Source organism: Pseudochaenichthys georgianus, chromosome 21 (genome assembly GCF_902827115.2).
Source record: "Pseudochaenichthys georgianus chromosome 21, fPseGeo1.2, whole genome shotgun sequence".
In the NCBI taxonomy this organism is placed as follows: Eukaryota; Metazoa; Chordata; class Actinopteri; order Perciformes; family Channichthyidae; genus Pseudochaenichthys; species Pseudochaenichthys georgianus.
This window is the reverse complement of record NC_047523.1, coordinates 25,542,613-25,562,689: the sequence shown is the minus strand read 5'-3', so window position 1 is coordinate 25,562,689 and position 20,077 is coordinate 25,542,613. Positions and strand designations below refer to the sequence as shown.

The 20,077-nt window shown below is 45.1% G+C and overlaps 1 protein-coding gene across 1 annotated transcript in view; it reads right to left on the bottom strand.

The window, feature by feature from the left end:
- col4a1 (collagen, type IV, alpha 1) overlaps positions 1–20,077 on the bottom strand; it is a 44,453-nt gene that overhangs the window by 23,835 nt on the left and 541 nt on the right. The window lies entirely within an intron of this gene.

Below are 20,077 nucleotides of genomic sequence, written 5' to 3'. Positions count from 1 at the left end.
GAACAGTCCTGCAGCAGTGCTGATTGTAACCACCTGGGGGGGGAAATGTTCCCATCACTGGAGTGCTCTACATCTTCAACAGCTGGATGTATCTTTCCTACCATGTTAAGGAAAACTGAAGATCACGCTAACATCTGGTCAATGTCATATACAGACATTTCTTAGAACGACATCACATTCCCAGCACATTCCTGCCATAACCTCCCACCACCGCTGAAGTATCTCACAAACCCCTAGGGGTCTCCAGGAGGGGCTGAATACATACAGTGTGGGAGGATATGCTAATATCACATCCTCTCTTCTTCTTTACACAACTCAAACAGACACACATACAGGCACAATTCAAACACATTTGGATAACCTCCTATCCTAAAATACAGTATTGGTTATCAGAGATGCACCTTGGGACCCGTCATGGCCTTGCAATTATGGTATAACTGTATATATGACTACACACACACACACACACACACACACACACACACACACACACACACACACACACACACACACACACACACACACACACACACACACATATACGACCGTAGCGGGCATCCTGGCTAGTACTGCATATAAGGTCTGGCTGCTCTTATCTGGAAAGTTCTGTGGACTGTTGTTTTTCCTCATTGTTTGCAGAAAACAAAACAAAAGTTTTCCTGACGCAGAAATGTTGAAGTCTGTGAAGCCTGAGAAAAGGATTTGACTGGAGAAATGATTCTCAGTTTATCTCCTCCACTGTATGGGGCCTTCCTTCCACACGGATATGGGCTTCAGTGAGGAGGAAACCAGATAACCATGCTAACTCAGTTGTAACACCTTCACTTGGTTTCTGGAGTATAAAAGGTGCTTTAATAGTATTTTGCTGCTTGGATTGCTCTCATTGGTTACTACCAGCAACATCGAAAACAATCTCTGAGGTTAAGACTGTCCCTCTGACTCAATTCTAAAATGAACTGTCAAAAGACTTCTTAACCACGTTTACCAACAACACCAGCCTCTCCATGTGAGGAGAAGTACACAAGTTAGCCATATTGTTGCTTCACTTCACTTTGGGTTTACATGTTGCACTAAGTGTTGGGGGTTTGGCTGTTTGGGTTGATTTCAAGTTGGTTGATCTAATTACTCATCCAAACATCCAATGACATTTTGGCTTAGTTTCCCGCACAATATTGTGAAACACTGTTAAATAGAATGCATCCATGACATTTTACATAAACATCTGGGTTTTTTAGTCCCACTGAAATAACATGTAGAGTTATACAGCTTTTATTTTCTTTCATACTTTCTTTTGTGTCTAAGTACTATTTACAAGCTCCTGTGTCAATTTACTACAGTGAAATGTGTAAAGACTTACATAAAGACTTACGTAAAGACTTACATAGGTTAAACATATAAGACTTACTAGTCTTAGATGTTTAACCTATGTAAGTCACCCTGTAAAGACGTGCTCATGGCTTTAAACCACAGATCATGGCTTCCATATGGAGACAATCAGGATAGTTTTACTCCATAAAGTAAGAAGGATCTCAATTGGAGGCATAGCTCATTGAGCAACGCTAAACGAGACATTATGGAGCTAACTGCAGTAGGCTATACAATACCTTGTGATAAATGTAGCTGCAATATATACAGTAAATAAGCAGCACATGTGTACAAACAATACACATGTATGTATGTACACTACAACATCGGTTAAAAAACTAATCCAGAACGCCGCTGCCAGAGTCCTGACCAAAACAAAAAGAGTAGAACACATCACCCCAGTACTCAGATCTCTGCACTGGCTACCAGTAGCTTACAGAATCGATTTTAAAATTATATTGTTAACTTATAAAGCATTAAATGGTTTGGGACCCCAATATATGTCTGACATGCTGCCCTGTTACGAGCCCCCCAGAGCTCTGAGATCATCGGGGGCGGGCTTACTCATTGTTCCCCGGCTCAGAACCAAACACGCCGAAGATGCTTTTAGTTTTTTAGCTCCCCACAAATGGAACAAATTTCCAGAAAACCTGAGGTCTTCACCCACGCCGAGTTCTTTTAAGTCGAGGCTAAAAACACTACTTTTTAGAGCTGCTTACCCAGAAGCCTTTTAACTTGTTTTAGCACTTACCGTATTTACAATGTCATTTTTCAACTATTTTGTATCTCATTAATGCATTGTTTTTATGAAACTGTTATTCCATTATGTTTATTTATTGTGTTCCTCTCTGTTGTCTTACTATTATGTGTTAATGATAATGTAAAGCACTTTGAATTGTCTCTGCGTCTGAAATGTGCCATATAAATAAACGTACCTTACCTTACACATAGCCTATACCAATAACAGCTGTATTGCTGCTACCGCTAAACTGATTCTGTAATAAACAGCTATGAGATCAGTGTCTCAGCAGTGTTGACTCATTCCAGGTTTTTGTGGTTAGGAGGTTTTTATTTGTAGTTTTTATTCACGGATAATAAGATCACAGGTGCTTCTGACCACAACTATGCTGTTGTAATGCTCGGTTAACCACACTGAACCTGGAGAGAGAGGGAGATAAACTGAAACAAAACTAAAATAACAAAAGATCAGTGGAGGAGGTTAAGATATTTCAGACTGTGGTGGGTTGAACCGTGCTGCTCTGGCATTCCTGGCCTTCCTGGTACTGAGAGGCTGGGATGTGAGAATCAAGTGGAGGAGGGGAATTCTCTGTCTGACTGCCATACTTGGAAGACAAGTCTCATGGTGCAACTTGCTCTGTAAACAAACTGTGTGTGTGTGTGTGTGTGTGTGTGTGTGTGTGTGTGTGTGTGTGTGTGTGTGTGTGTGTGTGTGTGTGTGTGTGTGTGTGTGTGTGTGTGTGTGTGTGTGTGTGTGTGTGTGTGTGTGTGTGTGTGTGTGTGTGTGTGTGTGTGTGTGTGTGTGTGTGTGTGTGTGTGTGTGTGTGTGTGTGTGTGTGTGTGTGTGTGTGTGTGTGTGTGTGTGTGTGTGTGTGTGTGTGTGTGTGTGTGTGTGTGTGTTAACTGGCCTGGTATGATGTGAAACATTCTTTTTTATTTCCAAGAAGATAACATAAATCGTTTTAAGCAGAACCATTTTTCTTGTTAAGTGCTCCTGTGCCTGATTCTGTGAATACATTTCATACTCTCTTTAGTTTTTAGTGAATTATTATATGAAAGCAACATTTTACATTAGAGTAAATCCAGGGAAGGAATATAGCCTTTAAATTAAATTTGAATAGACCAGAATATCTAACTGAAATGTTTTTTTTATTGATTTCATAAGAATAGTTATATCTAGGGACACGCCCTGTAACTAACATTCAATGGCACTCAGAACATTTCTGCAAATGTCGGTGGTGCGTTCACATGTTCCTCAGATGGTCCCATTGCCTGCATTTAGGAGTCATGATGAGCCATAAATAGGTAAACCAAAGTCTTTGCCAACCTCAGGGGCAATTATTCAGAACTAATTTATCTGATTATTCCGATACACCCATGAATGCATCACACAAGGTCAATCTCACAATGTTAATAATTGTTAAACCAAGTTTGTGTGCAATCCGTCATGATATTCAACACTCTTCCACCAAGTTTCGTGAAAATCCATCGGGTAATTATTCGGTTATCCTGCTGACAAACAAACAGATAAACTGAACCGAAAACATAGTCTCCTTGACTCAGGCAACATTTGTTTTCGTTGGATGTACTTTAAGAAATAGTTGGACATTTTTGGAAACAGAGTTAGTAACTTTCTTGCCAAGTGCAAAGTCTGTCAACTATCAACTCTAATGTTCAGTAGTTGGCACACTGTGTCACATTGTTTAATTCACTACAGGCTTCCAAGTGTCAAAGCAACATGTTGGGGTTCTATTTCGTCCCTACTGACCGCCAGAGGCGGTGCTTTAGCACTGGATATGTCCATCGTGCGCGCATGCGCAGCTCGAGTACCAATAACAACAAAGTCACCTGTGACCCACGTGACACCGGCTATATCAGCCGGTATTGTCAGAGGATCTGTTCCTGTTCATCTTCTCGCTGTGCGAGGGTACCGTGGCTACGTTTTCGTAGCCTACAGCGTTCAGGCTTGAACGTTTGATCGGAGGGATTTCTCTGCAAACAGCTGGCCGCGTGAAGCTTCGCGTCTGACAGTCGGAGCTACGGGTCGTTAGACGCGTCCTCCAGGAGCTGCGCCGGCTGTGCAGAGCCTCGACAGACAGGTTTGTGTCAGCTTGTTGCTAGTGATGGCTGTGTTTCCACACCCGCTCCCAGCCAAGTTGTCCTGATTACCGTCTTATTGTTTGTGGCTTAGACTTTCTGGTGACGACAGTGTTCCCGCTTCCTCTCCCATAAAGTTGCCCTTATGCTCTTTTGAAAGTTCTGCTTGTGGAGTTGTGCCCGAGCTATCATTAGCATTTGAGTCCCAGCTTTGGCTGCGTCCCTCATTCGATTTAGTATGGAAAGCCAAGAGTGTCATACTTTAAACCCGTTTTTCGTTTAGATGCAGAAAGTAAGGTAAGTACTTATTAAGTACTAATTTTCTAGAAGCTATTATCTGGTCTTAACATTTGTGTTCTGACTTGGTCGCTTGATTGTTAGCAGCAGCCGCTTGGCTAACACCTTGCTGTTGAGCTTAACTATTAACTCAGGGCAGTGCTCCCGCTCCCTGTAGCATAGGGTTTGATTGCAGTAGCGCTAGTTCGTTGTATTACTGCTCCTAGTACTAGACTCCTAGCACTAGGATGATATGCAGAGAACATCTTCACGGCGGGTGCTGTGTGCTCGGCATGTGCGGTTACTACTGTAACCAGACACGGTTCTATGCGGGCTGTTCTCTTTCTTAGAAGCTAATTATCTGGTCTTAACATTGTGTTCTGACTTGGTTGCTTGATTGTTAGCAGCAGCCACTTGGCTAACACCTTGCATGTACGGTTAAGCTTCATTATTTAACTCAGCCGGTGAGGGCAGTGCTCTCGCTGCTGCTCCCGGTAAACGCATGGTATGGTTGCAGTAGCGCTATATCGTGGTATTTACTGCTCCTAGTACTAGATTCCTAGCACTAGGACGATATGCAGAGAACAATCTTCACTGTGTGTGCTGTGTGCTCTGCATGTATGGCCATTAAGGAGGATTTCATCCTCCCAATATTATATTGTCTAGTGGGCAGCCGTTGGCTGACACTTTTAGGCACCGGCCACAGTTACTATTGTAACTAGGGTTCTAAGCCGTAAGTACTGGCCATAATTACTACTGTAACTACGGTTCCAAGCTGTGTAAGTACTGGCCATAGTTAATACTGTAACTACGGGGTTAAGCCGTAAGTACTGGCCATAGTTACTACTGTAACTACGGTTCCAAGCCGTGCACGTACTGGCCATAGGCAATACCGTAACTACGGCTCTAAGCCGTGTAATGGCCATAGTTACTACTGTAACTACGGTTCTAAACCATGTAAGTACTGGCCATAGTTACTACTGTAACTACGGTTCCAAGCCGTGCAAGTACTGGCCAGAGTTACTACTGTAACTACGGCTCTATGCTGTGTAAGTATCCAAGCCGTGCAAGTACTGGCCAGAGTTACGACTGTAACGACGGTGCTAAGCCGTGTAAGTACTGGCCATAGTTACTACTGTAACTACGGTTAGATGCCGTGTGAGCCCTGGCCATGGTTACTGCTGTAACTACGGCTCTGTGCTATTCTATTCTTTAGGAGCTAGTTATCTAGTCTTAAACATGTGTTATTTGACTTGATCTCGCTTGATCGTTAGCAGCAGCCGCTCGGCTAACGTCTTGCGTATACTGTTAGCTTCTTTATTTTACCCAGCTAGGTGAAGGCAGTGCGCTCGCTCCCGCTCCCTCTACCGGTAATGCGGATGTAGCTACATCCCTTTTTCTGTTCGGCGAGTAGTAGCACCGCTCTACTCTTCCCGTTCAGCAGGTAGCCGGTGAAGGCTGTGTTCCCGCTCCCGGTTACACTGCATCTGGCGTTCGACTCTAACTTAACCAGTGAAGGCAGTTCTCGCCCCCACTCCTGGTAGACGCCAAACGGCCTCGTTTTTCCGTTAAGCAGGTAGCCGGTGAAGGCTGTGTTCCCGCTCCCGCTCCCGGTTACACTGCATCTGGCATTCGTCTCTAACTCAACCAGTGAAGGCAGTTCTCGCCCCCGCTCCTGGTAGATGCCAAACCGCCTTGTTTTTTCTGTTAAGCAGGTAGCTGGTGAAGGCTGTGTTCCCGCACCCGCTCCCGGTTACGCTGCATCTGGCATTCGTCTCTAACTCGACCAGTGAAGGCAGTGTTCTCGCCCCCGCTCCTGGTAGACGCGGAACTGCCTTGTTTCTCCGTTAAGCAGGTAGCCGGTGAAGGCTGTGTTCCCGCACCCGCTCCCGGTTACACTGCATCTGGCATTCGTCTCTAACTCAACCAGTGAAGGCAGTTCTCGCCCCCGCTCCTGGTAGACGCCAAACTGCCTTGTTTTTCTGTTAAGCAGGTAGCTGGTGAAGGCTGTGTTCCCGCACCCGCTCCCGGTTACACTGCATCTGGCATTCGTCTCTAACTCAACCAGTGAAGGCAGTTCTTGCCCCCGCTCCTGGTAGACGCCAAACTGCCTTGTTTTTCTGTTAAGCAGGTAGCTGGTGAAGGCTGTGTTCCCGCACCCGCTCCCGGTTACGCTGCATCTGGCATTCGTCTCTAACTCAACCAGTGAAGGCAGTGTTCTCGCCCCCGCTCCTGGTAGACGCTAAACTGCCTTGTTTATTCTGTTAAGCAGGTAGCTGGTGAAGGCTGCGTTCCCGCACCCGCTCCCGGTTACGCTGCATCTGGCATTCGTCTTAATTTAACCAGTGAAGGCAGTGTTCTCGCCCCCGCTCCTGGTAGACGCTAAACTGCCTGGTTCCGTTAAGCAGGTAGCTGGTGAAGGCTGTGTTCCCGCACCCGCTCCCGGTTACGCTGCATCTGGCACTCGCCTCTAGCTCAGCCAGTGAAGGCAGTGTTTTCGCCCCCGCTCTTGGTAAACTGCCTTATTTACTAATCCAGCTAGGTGAAGGCAGTGATCCCGCTCCCGCTCCCTTTGCCGTAACGTGGGTGTAATTACATCCCTCTTTCTGTTCGGCGAGTAGCAGCAACGCTCTACTCTTTCCATTAAGCAGGTAGCTGGTGAAGGCGTGTTCCCGCACCCGCTCCAGGCTACGCTGCATCTGGCTACCCACAGAATGGTTCATTCATGTAGCGCCTGTAGGGTTTCTCTTGAGCCCGAGGACGGCCACGACCGCTGCCCCTCCTGCCTCGGCCGCTTCTGGCGGTCAGTGGGGACGAAATTCGAGCATCTGAGGGAGGTTCTCACGGTAAACGCCTGCATGAGCTGTAGCTGCATGCCTCGGGTGCTCAGAGTGGCTCGAATCACTGAGGTGGAACGTCTGGCAGCAGCCAACAGACACCTCTCCTTGTCACGTACTCCTCCAGATCAATTCGGCCATTCCCGGCGACTTGAGGGAGCGATGGCTTTGTGTGCTCCCCCCAATAGAAGGACTAGAAATAGGCTGTCCTCTAAAGTGGATCGGCTAGCTGCCGATAGGGGCATGATGAAGTCGCCTCTTGGCCCTTCAGCCTCGGCCCGGTGTAGGGGCTGCTAACCCCCCCCCCCCTCCTTCGGTGGGCGCCCCTCCTTCGGTTGGCGCCCCTCCTTCGGCTGACACACCTCCTCCGGTTGACGGAGAGTCCTCCGTCGCGGACCAGTCGAGCCAGGGGAGCTGTTTAGATCAGCTGCCCTCGGAGGCACTGGAGTGTGCCGCCCAAGCTAGGCAGACCAGGCAGCAGCACTCGGGTCCTCGCAGACCTGTGCCCATTCCCAGCAGGCCCAGGGGCCGCTCTAGCAGCCGCACTCAGCCGCTGGATTACAGGGGTGGTCTGCAGAGGTCTTAGCGGCCCACTCAACCGCCTCCCAATGACTTTCGTGCCCCATGTCGCCCGCCTTCCAGGCGGCCTCGTGCCCCAGAGCCTGACCGGAACCCCCCAAGAGGCTCCAGGGTCCGGGGGGCTGGGCTCTGAAATCCCGGGGGTGGTCGGCGGCTGCTTTCCCAGCAGCAGCTCAGTTTCTGGGCAGTCTGTACTTCCGTCCCTTGGGTGGTTTTCACCTTAACCCAGGGGTACGGACCGCAGCTCCGGCCCCTAGCCTTCGGCTGGGTCTAATTGACAGTCGTCAGCGATCCTGCAGGGGCCCTACCTCTAGGCCAAGAGTTGTCCGTCCTTTTGTCCAAGGACGCAATCAACCCAGTAAGACCCTCTGCTTAGCCAGGGGGTTCTACTCGGCATACTTTCTCGTGAGCAAGAAAGTCGGCGGATTTCGCCCGATCTTGGACCTCAGAGGAATCAACAGATTCCTGAAGGTGCTGCCATTCTATATGCTGACTACTGCATACGCACAGGTGGAGTGGTTCCCAACCGAGGGATGCCTACATCCACGTGGGCCGGGCAAGAGGGTGCCTTATATTCAGTTCCTCCGGCCCTTGGGCAGACTGGCAGCTGCCTCGGCCGCTGGGCCCTTAGGCCCGCTGTCGTTGTGCCCCATGCAGATGTGGCTGAACAGCCTTCACTTGGACGCCAAGTGGCACAGGCACAGTGAAGTCAGGGTGTCGCAGCATTGCTCCACTCTCCGTCACGCTGGAGGGGCAGGGCCTATCTCTGGTAGGCGTGCCCATGGGCGCCATCCCATCCTGCCAGGAGACCATCACCATAGGTGCATGTCTCTCAGGGTGGGGTGCAGTGCGGCAGGGCAGGACCGTTCAGGGTCAGTGGTCTGCCCAGCAGAGTGCGCGCCGGGTCAACGTGCTAGAGCTTCGGGCCGTGCAGCTTGCACTCACGCACTTTCTACCCCAACTGGGGGGCAAGAATGTGCGTGTTCCTTGGGGACAGCATGTACATTGTTGCTTAGACAACAGTCCCTTCTAGATAGTGGACGTTCTCACTCCACTCTGAATTTATGCGGCTGCGATTCTGCCCGACATGTTCGGGTCGACGGCGCCACAGCGGGGTGCCACAGGTCGGTGTCCCTCTTTATGAGAGGGGCTTTACGGCAGCGTCCCCCTTGCACCCCGAGGGCTCCGGCTTGGGACCTGCCCTTGCTGCCGGATGCCCTATCACCTCCTCCCTTCGAGCCCCTGGCCCAAGTGGGGCTTAGGTGGCTGCCCACAAAGGCAGCATTTCTGCTTGCCATAGCCTCAGGGAAGTGAGTCAGGGAGTTGCATGTCCTCTCCATAAACAATACATGCCCGAGGTGGGACTCTCATGCGTTGCCCTTTGGGCAAATGTGGCATTCCCGCCCGGGGTCCTTCCACAAACTCACTTCAATCAGCCTGCCCAGCTGGCACGCTTTGACATTCAGGAGTACGGCACATCGAAGTTGCTGTGCCCGGGGGGTGCCCAAAGGGCGTATATCAAGGCTACTGCCTGTATACGGCAGGAGGAGCAACTCTTGAGTTTGCCCTGGCGGCACTAAAGGAGGTTAGGCCCTCTAACCAGTGGCTTCCCCACTGGGTTGTCGATACCATCTCACAGGCTTACGGGGCCAGTGGTCGCCCCCTGCCACCAGGCTGAGATGCCACTCTACAAGGAGCATCTCAACATATTGGGCTGCCCTGAGAGGGGTGCCCCTGGAGACCATCTGCGCCGCGGCGTCGTGGGCGTCTTCTGGCACATTCTCCAGTTGTCATCAGGTCAATGTCGCCACTCCCCATTCTTTGGGCGTGGTCCTTTTGCCGAGCGCCGCTGCTTCCAGTGGTGAGCAAGGGCTTGGATTCTTCATGACATTGTTGGTATAGGTCATCCAGTGCTAAAGCACCGCCTCTGGCGGTCAGTAGGGACGAAATAGAACGATAGTTACGGCTGTAACTACGGTTCTATGAGTCCCGGATGACCGCCAGAGTTCCCTGTCACTCAGAATTCTTGTGTGCTCGCGAGAAGATTCGGGGAACAGATCCTCTGACAATACCGGCTGATATAGCCGGTGTCACGTGGGTCACAGGTGACTTTGTTGTTATTGGTACTCGAGCTGCGCATGCGCGCGCGATGGACATATCCAGTGCTAAAGCACCGCCTCTGGCGGTCATCCGGGACTCATAGAACCGTAGTTACAGCCGTAACTATCGTTTTACAGGGAATCGCAGTGGGACAGAGGTAGGTACACAGGCAGCAGCTGTTTACTCGATTACAGTATTTTTGCTAAGCTAAGCGAACTACTGTAGCATACAGACATGACAGTGGTATTGAACTTTTCATCAAACTCTCCGCAAGAAAGAGAATAGGCATATTTCCAAAAATGTCAAACCACTCCGTTAACAAATGCACCACTTGACTGCTCAACATGTCTTAAAGAGACACACAATACATACATCATGGTTACACGTCAATACTCAGTGCCCCAAGGCCAAGTTCGAGTCCTATACCTAGAGACCATAGGCCTACATTTTGCAATAAAACAGGGCTATGTTTTCTGTTTCCTTTATTTAAGGAGTCCTGTAACGCTCATTTGCTGAGACCGACTTGATGTCAGGCATTCTGGCTGCAGGCAGCAGATTCTCATCTACACCACAGAAATAATTCAAGGCTTATTTAACCGAAAACAGATGCATCGGCAGAAAGCTGTTCCCACACACACAGGCCCAAACAATGTCTGCACAAAGCTGCACATGTGCAGAAACACACACATATATTTGATGTAAACAAAGAAATAAAAATTAATAGCATAAACATTTAGGAGGAAATCTTTATCCCTTGGAAAAAGCAAACTATATAAATAAATATAAGTAAATATATGAAATGCAATACTTAGGCAACATTTTAAATATAGGAATGTACATTTGCACACACACATGCCTTAGCACGCTGGCACGCATCCCTACCAATAGAAACAACAAGTATGTCACCCATTTATCAACACCATGCAGCGTATGCCTGAATTCAGAATCTCAACAAACTGGGAGACCTAACAGAAATCGTGGCTACTATAATTCGGTGGCCAACTATAGACCGAACTGCAAACAACTCTTATCCTCTGGGAGTCCAAAAGTTGTTGAACATGTCAGCAGACATGCAACATAACGACAGAACACTGTACAGTCCTCTTCATCAGAACAGAAACAGGAAGTCCCACATGCCAAATTAACTCAAAAAATGGGGAAATTATTTAATTTTTTATTTTCTCAGGACCTGCTGGTCGGCACAATGTTGTTTGTGTGTGTCTGACTGTTCACTTGTACTGTATGTGTGTATGGTTATATGAAAACCCTGGAATTGGCTGATCTTCAAGAGCTAGCTGGTCCAAGAAAACAGTTCTCTACCGATAACTCGCTTTGCAAGTTAAGAAAACAGGACGTGGAGGGATTGTGAAACAGTTTAGATTAGAGCCCCAAAAAAATCACCAATTCAATGAAACAATATCATTTTATTTATTTAAATTGCTTTAGTAATCTGTACAAACAGCAAACATAATTGGTGCACTTTCACTTAACTTTTTCTTTGAAAAATTCCAAAGCAAGTTAGTGCTTCAAACATATTCTAAACAATAATCCTGTGTTATATTACAAAAGTCCCTGACCTCTCTTAATCAACTAATCCATCTTCATCCCATCCTGACCAGAAACAAATGACCCTCACAGGCTCATCCTGTTGACCTTTAACCTCAGCCAGGCCATTAGAGGGGACATCCAAACAGAGCTTGGGTCATCTTGATAACTCTTCTTCAGTCTCTGAGTGTTAATTTGCATCTGAATGAAATGTTACTTTGTTAACAAATTAAGCAAGACTGCTGTTGATCTCTGAGGCGACTTTACGGCGCTAACTGCTGCACAAACACGCACAAACACACACATACACACTCAAGCACACCACCCAAAGACAGCTGATTAAATGATGCCCTCTACGAAAGGATACAAAGAAACATTAGTACTCAAATGCAGGAGATGCTGTGTCTCTCTCATAGAAAATATGTGTATTAGAAATCTGGCAACCTGACTGAGATTTACAGTTGTGTTGTTTCAGCCAGTGGGAAAGACAGGCTTTTTGGTTTGTGTGCTCTGATCTCATGCCCACACATCACTGGTATGAGCGGCTACTGTTCCAGAACGAAAACAAAAGACATTCTTCTTGAACAGGATCAGTAGGCTACAACACACATACATCAAATCGAAAATCTCTTTCTCTGCAATCCTTTCTCTTGTTTGCAGCTCAGCCTTGGATGCCTGTGCAATAATTAATATCTGACAATAATCAAGAACAGAGCTTGCATCTTTTCAGCAAATCTGGTATTGAGGCAGTGAGAGGGAGAGCGTGAGGGGATGGTGGAAACAGAGAGATGGGGGGAGAAAGAAACAATTGCTTTGTAAGGCTGTCTGTTTTCTCTGAGAAATGGCTGGTTGAGTTCATGTGAGCGACAGCACAGCTCTGAGGACTTCAGCTCGGCCTGTTGCTCCTCTGTGAATGTGCAGCACTGTGCCACAGGATGTAGGATTTCAGAAGCCATTCTTTCTCTAAGGAGGAAGGCCTCTTCCTTGCCTTTTATGCTCACAAAGACAAGAAGGGGTTTGGTCAGCCTTGCGTCTCTCTCAAGAGTGCTCTGGTATCTGGGATAACGTCAGCGTGAGGACAGGGAATGACCTCTGTGACTTGTACCAACTCAATACATCCAGCCTGGAATATTCTCACACTCACTTTTTCCCCCAGTTTTCTTATCCTGCTTGTTTTATACACTTGCATTAAAAGCAGTCAAAAGCAAATCTGTATGATAGATACAGCCAGTCTTTTATTTCTAGCAATCAGCATGCTATCAATGCTAATACGCAGATTGTTTTTGGTATAATAAAACGTTAGCATGTTAACTTAGATTTGCTTATTAGCACTTTACACAAAGCACATGTGGCGGTGATAGGAATCTGATAGCTTTTGGGTTATTTGGCCATAAACCAAAACATTGGACAAAAAGAGTTCTGACTGAATTACGAAAAGTGAGGTTGCTGAAACATTTAGCAAAAAGAGACAAAATATCAACCTCGTGGAGGCCCTGGAGGAAAAGTCAGAGGTTCAACATATTCATTACAATTCATCAACATTGTATCGTTGACCAACATTGCCATCCTGTGAAAACTAAATACAGATATCAAGTCTCTTTATCTCTCTCTTAAAAAACACGTGTTTTATTTGTGTCAGTATTTTATACACAGATGCATCACCATCACTGTCATACAGGGAAACACAATGCATCCATCAGGGAGTATGCAAATACAGGAAGCATGTAAGCCCTATTGTACATCCTATTTAACAAAGGCTTTTCTATCTCTGCATGCTTCACATATGTGTGTTCCCAATGAGGAAATTACCCCTCAACTTGACATCAGAAACCCATAATTGCAGCACTACAGAGTAAGAATATGTGTTAGAGAAGGAGGAAATTCCAGGGACAAGAGAAAGACCGCCTTTATCCCCACACTTAACTTACAAGTCGACAACACACTAATGGGACTGTAATGGAGCTCTTTATGCCCATTACCATACACTTCAGATGATAACTATCTAATAGAAAGAACTGCTTTCTATTGTTCTCCTGTTTCCATATCAAGCCTTATCTCCTTCATCAACATTGCATAACTTCCGTCTGGACATATGGAGACTGTAACGTAAAGATGTTCCCATTCTGGAGCCTTAGAGATGACGAACCCTGACAACAGATCTGCTCTCATATCAGTTAAAAATGTCTTAATCTACCCCTGGAGTCAGCAATGAAAGATTAGCACATCTCTTTCCCTAATGTGAATCACAGGATGTGACTAGCTTAGCTAATTTCCTACTCCACATTATCTGATTATGCTCTTTTTTCTTAAATCCTTTGGTTGAATGACAATCCTCATTGTCCAGCAAGTCTACAGAGCATGAACGCCAGCAGCAACTTAAGGAAAAGATGGATAAAGCATCTGTTCTTCCAGGAAACAGGTTCAAAGCTCGAGGTATGGATACACAGGCACTCTCAGGTCCTCTGAATTACAGTCGGATCTGCTATTTCTATCAATCCTCCTTTGTACATTTAGTGTCCTATCATTTCAGTGCTACCATGTCTTGTGAACATACGGAGTAACTCTAGCTCAGTTAACACTGTGCAGGAATATGTGAGGTCTGCTTTGACAGTTTCAAGGCACTTAGAGTTCAAACCCAGATAGCACCACTTGAGATATCACTGTCATGTTCAGCTGACAGAAATAATAAATGTATCCATTGATGTAATGCTCATACTTGTTGAAAGGCGCCTCACTCTATATATACCACATTCTGGCAACACCATTAATCAGTTAACTGTTAACGGACAAATATGAAGCATGTGCCCGGTTCATCTGTAATTTCATGTGCTCTTACTGTAAGTGTCTCTCTTTCTTCAGCACTGGCGACATCCAGCTTCCTGGTAGAATGTACCTTCACTAACTTCATCAGTTACACACAACACACAAACGAGCCCTGCTCTCTCATCTGAACTCTAAAATGAGTGAGGTAAGTCAGCAAGGATATGAAAGTGAGCATGGACTTAAACCAATAAAATAGCTTGAGATTTTACTTTGACAGGGTCATACAAAAGAAGGAGGGTGTAATGAACGGGGCATTTAACATGTGTAATTCCCAAGCAAATACCGCTGATGATCATGGTAGGTCTCAAAGTTATAAGTGAGTTTATCCAAAAAAAGGAGTATCATAAGCTGCCATAGTTGCATGTGTTGTGAGGTAACTACCAACACATCTGTTCACTTATTTCTTCTGTGGAAAAGCCCAACATTGTAATCTTAAAACGGGGGAACATCATAAAACTGTCCAACTATGTCATGTCTCAACCTATGACTTCACTTTTTCTGCAATATCCTTCTTAGTACGTTATTTTGGTTCTAATGTCTGAACTACTTATGACTTAAAAAGGTTAAAAGAAAGTGAAAGGAAAACTTTCACAAAGTTCAGAGACAATTATAACGTATTCAACTATCAGACTTGACATCCAGGCAATACAACTCAACCAAGATCCCTGAACACTTGTGTTTATCATAGATTTGTTTGTTATTGCTAAAACGTAATCTACTGTCTGCTGTGATCTTTCACTTTTACCAAACAACAACCATCCTGACAATCCTGGTTACTTTAGTTCAGGAACACTCAGTTCTACAGGGTGTTGTAAAAAGAGAGCCATTCATTTAAGCCGCTGCAGATTTGATCTTTACTTGATGAATATGTTATTCGAACAAACTGTCTTCTTCTTTCAGATATCCTGAGGTGTTTTCCTTGCAGTCAGATAAATAAGATAAAACGCATTAAAAATATCTATTTAAAACATTTCTTCTTCTGCATGATAGAGGCAAAGTCTGTCTTGTTGGCAGAGGGAGAAGGCACAAACTCTATGATGTTTATCTGAGAGGATCCAGCTCAACATGTGTATTTATACAAGAGGAACAAGACGGGCACTTTAATCAAAGAGAAGTTTCCTCTCCAATGTGTGTTTTGATTGTTGCCATCATTGGTATTTTGTATTGTTGCACACACACTCACACACTGCAGCTAATGATGATACAAAAGCAGCAACATTTCTAGGTACGTTTTTAGTTTTAACCAGAAACAACTAAACACATGAAAAAGTCTGACATCTGAGACGTTCTAGTGGGCAACTTTCACCATCACTTGTTGTCAGATAATCAAGCATGAATCAAAGTTAATCATTATTGTAAACATGCATTGAGAATATGATAAAAAAAGATGATAGCTTCTTGTATTATAAAGTATTTAAAACTGTTCTGCCTGACACGTGCAAAGTCTCACAAAGGACAGGACATCAAGGCAGCGCAAAACTTCCCCTTATTCAAGTCATTGAATCGAGCCAAAACACACAAATCAACTACTGTATTTACAAACACACCCATACCCAAGAATACACTGTCCTGTAAGGCAACAACAGGGTAAGCGAAGATTGTAATGAAGCCCATGTTGTCTATAAGGCGATGTACTTATAAAACACTTGAGCATTGTGTAGTTTATGGAATCGTTTACAAACTATTCTTTAATCTTGCACCTGTCCTTAGTTTTTGAAGCGAGACAATATAATGGAAGACTTTCAGGCCAAAAACTGACAAATAGGACAGCTGGGAGAAAAGACAGCCAAATTCTAACTATTCACTTCATGTGGACAACTACAAAAAAGCACTGAAATCATAAATCTAATGATGCTATCATCACTGTCTTTATTATCTTACATCAGTTGGACAATTTGGCAAAGGGTATCATCTCGGACTCGACCGCCGTTCTTCCATTTCTGGGACTCATAATATCTCCCCCTTCATCCCACCATCACTCTCAACCTCCCACCTCCCTGTCAGACAGACGTATCCATTACGCCATCTCCGTCCAAACCACAAATGACATTTATGACTCACCAATTTCACAGTTCAACGGCTAAATTGCAGTTTCACCATAACAATACACCTCAAGGAAGTATCAGATCTCCAGGACAAAAACAAGTTGATCCCAAGGTAGTTAAAGAGGGAATATTAGCGTGGGACAAAATAACTGGTTTATTCATAAAAACTCAAATCTACCACTTAACCCTTGTGTTGTGTTCGAAAGCTGTTACCGTTCATGGTGTTCGCGGGTCAATTTTGACCCATGATTTATCTCAGTCCAAAACACTCAAAAATAATGACTATCATCCAATATTGTTTTAACTAAATCATAACTAACTTATAATGCATTCATAACCGTACAATCCTGTTGTAATTTAATTGTATGGCCCCAAAACACATTACACCACATATTGCACACATGCATGTATGTGTTCAGGTTCAAGTGTTAGTGTACATATTCTTTGTGAAAGGTTGAGTTCCCGTGGGGGAGGGGGATGGGCAGAGGCAGGGGAGACCAGGTGCATGTTGCAAAAAAATATTGTTACAGTGGATGAAGGGATGGGGGTGGGGTGTCTAAAGTCAAAGATGAATCTTGATTGGGCCAAATTTGACCTCGAGTCACCCACAACAACAATGCTGCTCTTCCCAGACCCGAACACCAAATTATACACTTTTTTTTTTAGAGACCTTCAGACTTGGCTAAAATTGTCAAAATCAGTTTTGTAGTGTTTATATAGCTGTTGAGGAGGATATCATGAAGCCTTGTTCCGATAAAAAAACTAGAGCGTAGTCATTACATAATTTTAACTTGCAATGGGTCACGGGAGACCCGTATATAACATAAGGGTTAATCCTTTCCTCACTTGGTACAGACCAAATACACACACACAGAAACACACACAGGCAGAGTGGGGCATGCCTGCCTCGCTACTTAAGTATCAGGGACAGGGCAGAATTATCTTTGCCACCCAGAGACAGAGCCTGTGAAAATACTGGGACACAAACACACAACTCTTCCAAACGTAGGCATTTTTATAACTCTGGGGGACAAGGGTCATCCTGTTTTTGCTTAACCAAGGTGCTTTTGCTAGGTTGGTGGCCAATCACAGGAACAGGGTCAGCTGTTGTCTCTGTGGGGGGTGATGGGCCGGAGATGGGTGAATAAGATCACACTCAAACCAGACCACAGGCAGCTTTGTCAGCATGTTGGGCAGCATGACCAAGTCTTACGGTTATTAGCTTTTAAAGGAGAATATTAACATATGTATCAGGCTGTACAGGCATTAACAGGACTCAGTAATGTTTCCTCTGGATATCAATTGTGTTCCCTGGGGTTCACACTGCCCTGGAACATCATGGCCAGGAGCAGGAACCTGGCAGCACGGAGAAGCTCGTCATTCCCACCAGCTACCGCCTTTCTACAATCCCTCCATCCAACATCCCACACACAAACTCTCACTGCAAGAATCTGCTAATCTACCCATCTTCCTATACTCCTCCTCCTCCTCCTCCTCCTCCTCCTTTAGGAATGACTAATGACTCATTCTGACCAGATTAAATGACCACCAAGGGAGAGAAGCTCTTTTCTGTTAATATTATATAAACAGAGGGGAAATGTACTTAAGAACAGATGATGCGGTGAAATTATTGGGAGCAAAGGTCACATTGGTCTAAATATTAGCGTGTTGGTTAACTCTCAAACAGAGTAGTGGGTAAAGGCAATCTGACATTGTCTTTTCATTATGACCTTTCTATTTGAGTCAGCCTGACCCATGCGAGTCTCAGAGTTATGACATTAGATGTTGATTGCAGTGGTTGACTGTGAAATGTTTATACTGTATATTCACTCCTGGCCTCCGTTCAGCCCCACTGATTGCAAAGAAGCCCAAACAGGATGCTCTGATACTCAGTCAACGACATGTAACTGTGTATGTGGAGACAAAGAAGAGACAAACACTCTGAAGCGACCTGTAGACATGGGCTAAACATTGAGATCCACATTAACAAAGGTGCAGGATACAAAAGCAATGAGAAGAGAAATGTATAAGACTGCATTTGAGCCAAGAATGTGTGTCATTGTATAAGTGATGAGGAAAGCCCCTTTCTGTTCACCGTGCAGCTTTGGATGGATGACAGGAACACACACTTCCTGTTATGGACCTCCCGTGGGTGGATAGGAAAATATACTACCGCCAACAATAAATCCCAAATTTGAGTGGCGTCATTTAATCAGGAACAAGATGTTCAGCCCAGATATACACCTCTTCACCAATCTGCTCATCTGTCCAGATGTCCTATGTCTGTGTCGTGTTTGTGCTTCTAAAAGAGGCAGGCTGTGGATAAAGGTTTCCTCTGCGGATTTGTTTAACCTCATTCTCAACCTCTGCAATCATGACCTACACAGCTCTTTAACCTTAATCTGCATTGAACAAGTCATTCCATTGCCAATAAAAGAGCAAACAATATTGTTTTGTCGATCAAACATCTGTAAAAATGAATGTTAAAGACACTCTGCTCAGCTTGATGCCAGCAAAGGAGACAAGCAAAAGCTCTTTTGTCAAGATGTTGATCACAAGTCATTCATGAACTAAATTGTTGGCACTTTAAGGACATCTCAGCGTGATGATCCAGGCTCCCTTGAGGGGTGTCAATCTTCTCTGAAACATTACACATCCCCGCAATGTGAAATACAAACTGACAGCCTTAATTTTGAATGTGACGCAGTCCAAGATTTACTCCCCCTCAGCTGGATTTCTGATACTCCTGTGTGAGAGATGTTTCCGCTGCAAACCCCACCCACGCTTGGAAATAAAGCCCCACATCTGACAAGCCTTTCAGCAGAAGGTGACCGCTGTAGTTATGTTGATTTCAACAAACGGCCCAAATGAGGATCAACACACAGAGCAGTAAACCTCTCAACTCTTTCTGTTCTCAGGGGAGGTTTGGAGCCCCAGTTGTTCTCCTGTTTTCCATTCAATTCAAGGAGTTTATGAATAGGGAAACTGTATCTGGAAAACTATTTAAAAGTGTACCTGTCTTCTGTTTTAAATGTTGGATACAAACTCAAGCTGTGAAATTAACATTGGCCAAACATGTATGCGTTCTGCTTTTATGTAAATAGTTAATTCTTAATGAATGTAAAGCATAGCTGGTATGGTTCCACTTGCCTCAGACTTGCGGATATAAGTAGACAATATTCAAAATGTTAATGGGAAAGTTTATCAGATTCCCTACATTTTCTTTGCCAAACTTGCGAAATAGTTAAATCTCCTCTGGCTACGGGAAAAAGACCACACCAACATAACAGCTCAAATAGACTTTATTCTGGAGACCTATTCATGAAGGTTATTTGATTATCTAAACATACCAATGATTAACTTCATACACATCTGTGTCTCCCTCATTACCTCGTCATACCTCCCTGTAACACACACACATAGACACACACAAACACACACACACACACACACACACACACACACACACACACACACACACACACACACACACACACACACACACACACACACACACACTTCAGCTACCGTAGACAGTCTGCCCCACCCTCCCTCTCTTTCTCTGTCTCTCTTCTCCTCCAGCAGTGGAGAGAAAAAGAAGAGGCTGGAGTGGAATACTTTGAGTAGATTCAGTGGTTGAAAAAGAAACATTAACAACTTTATAGTACAAGA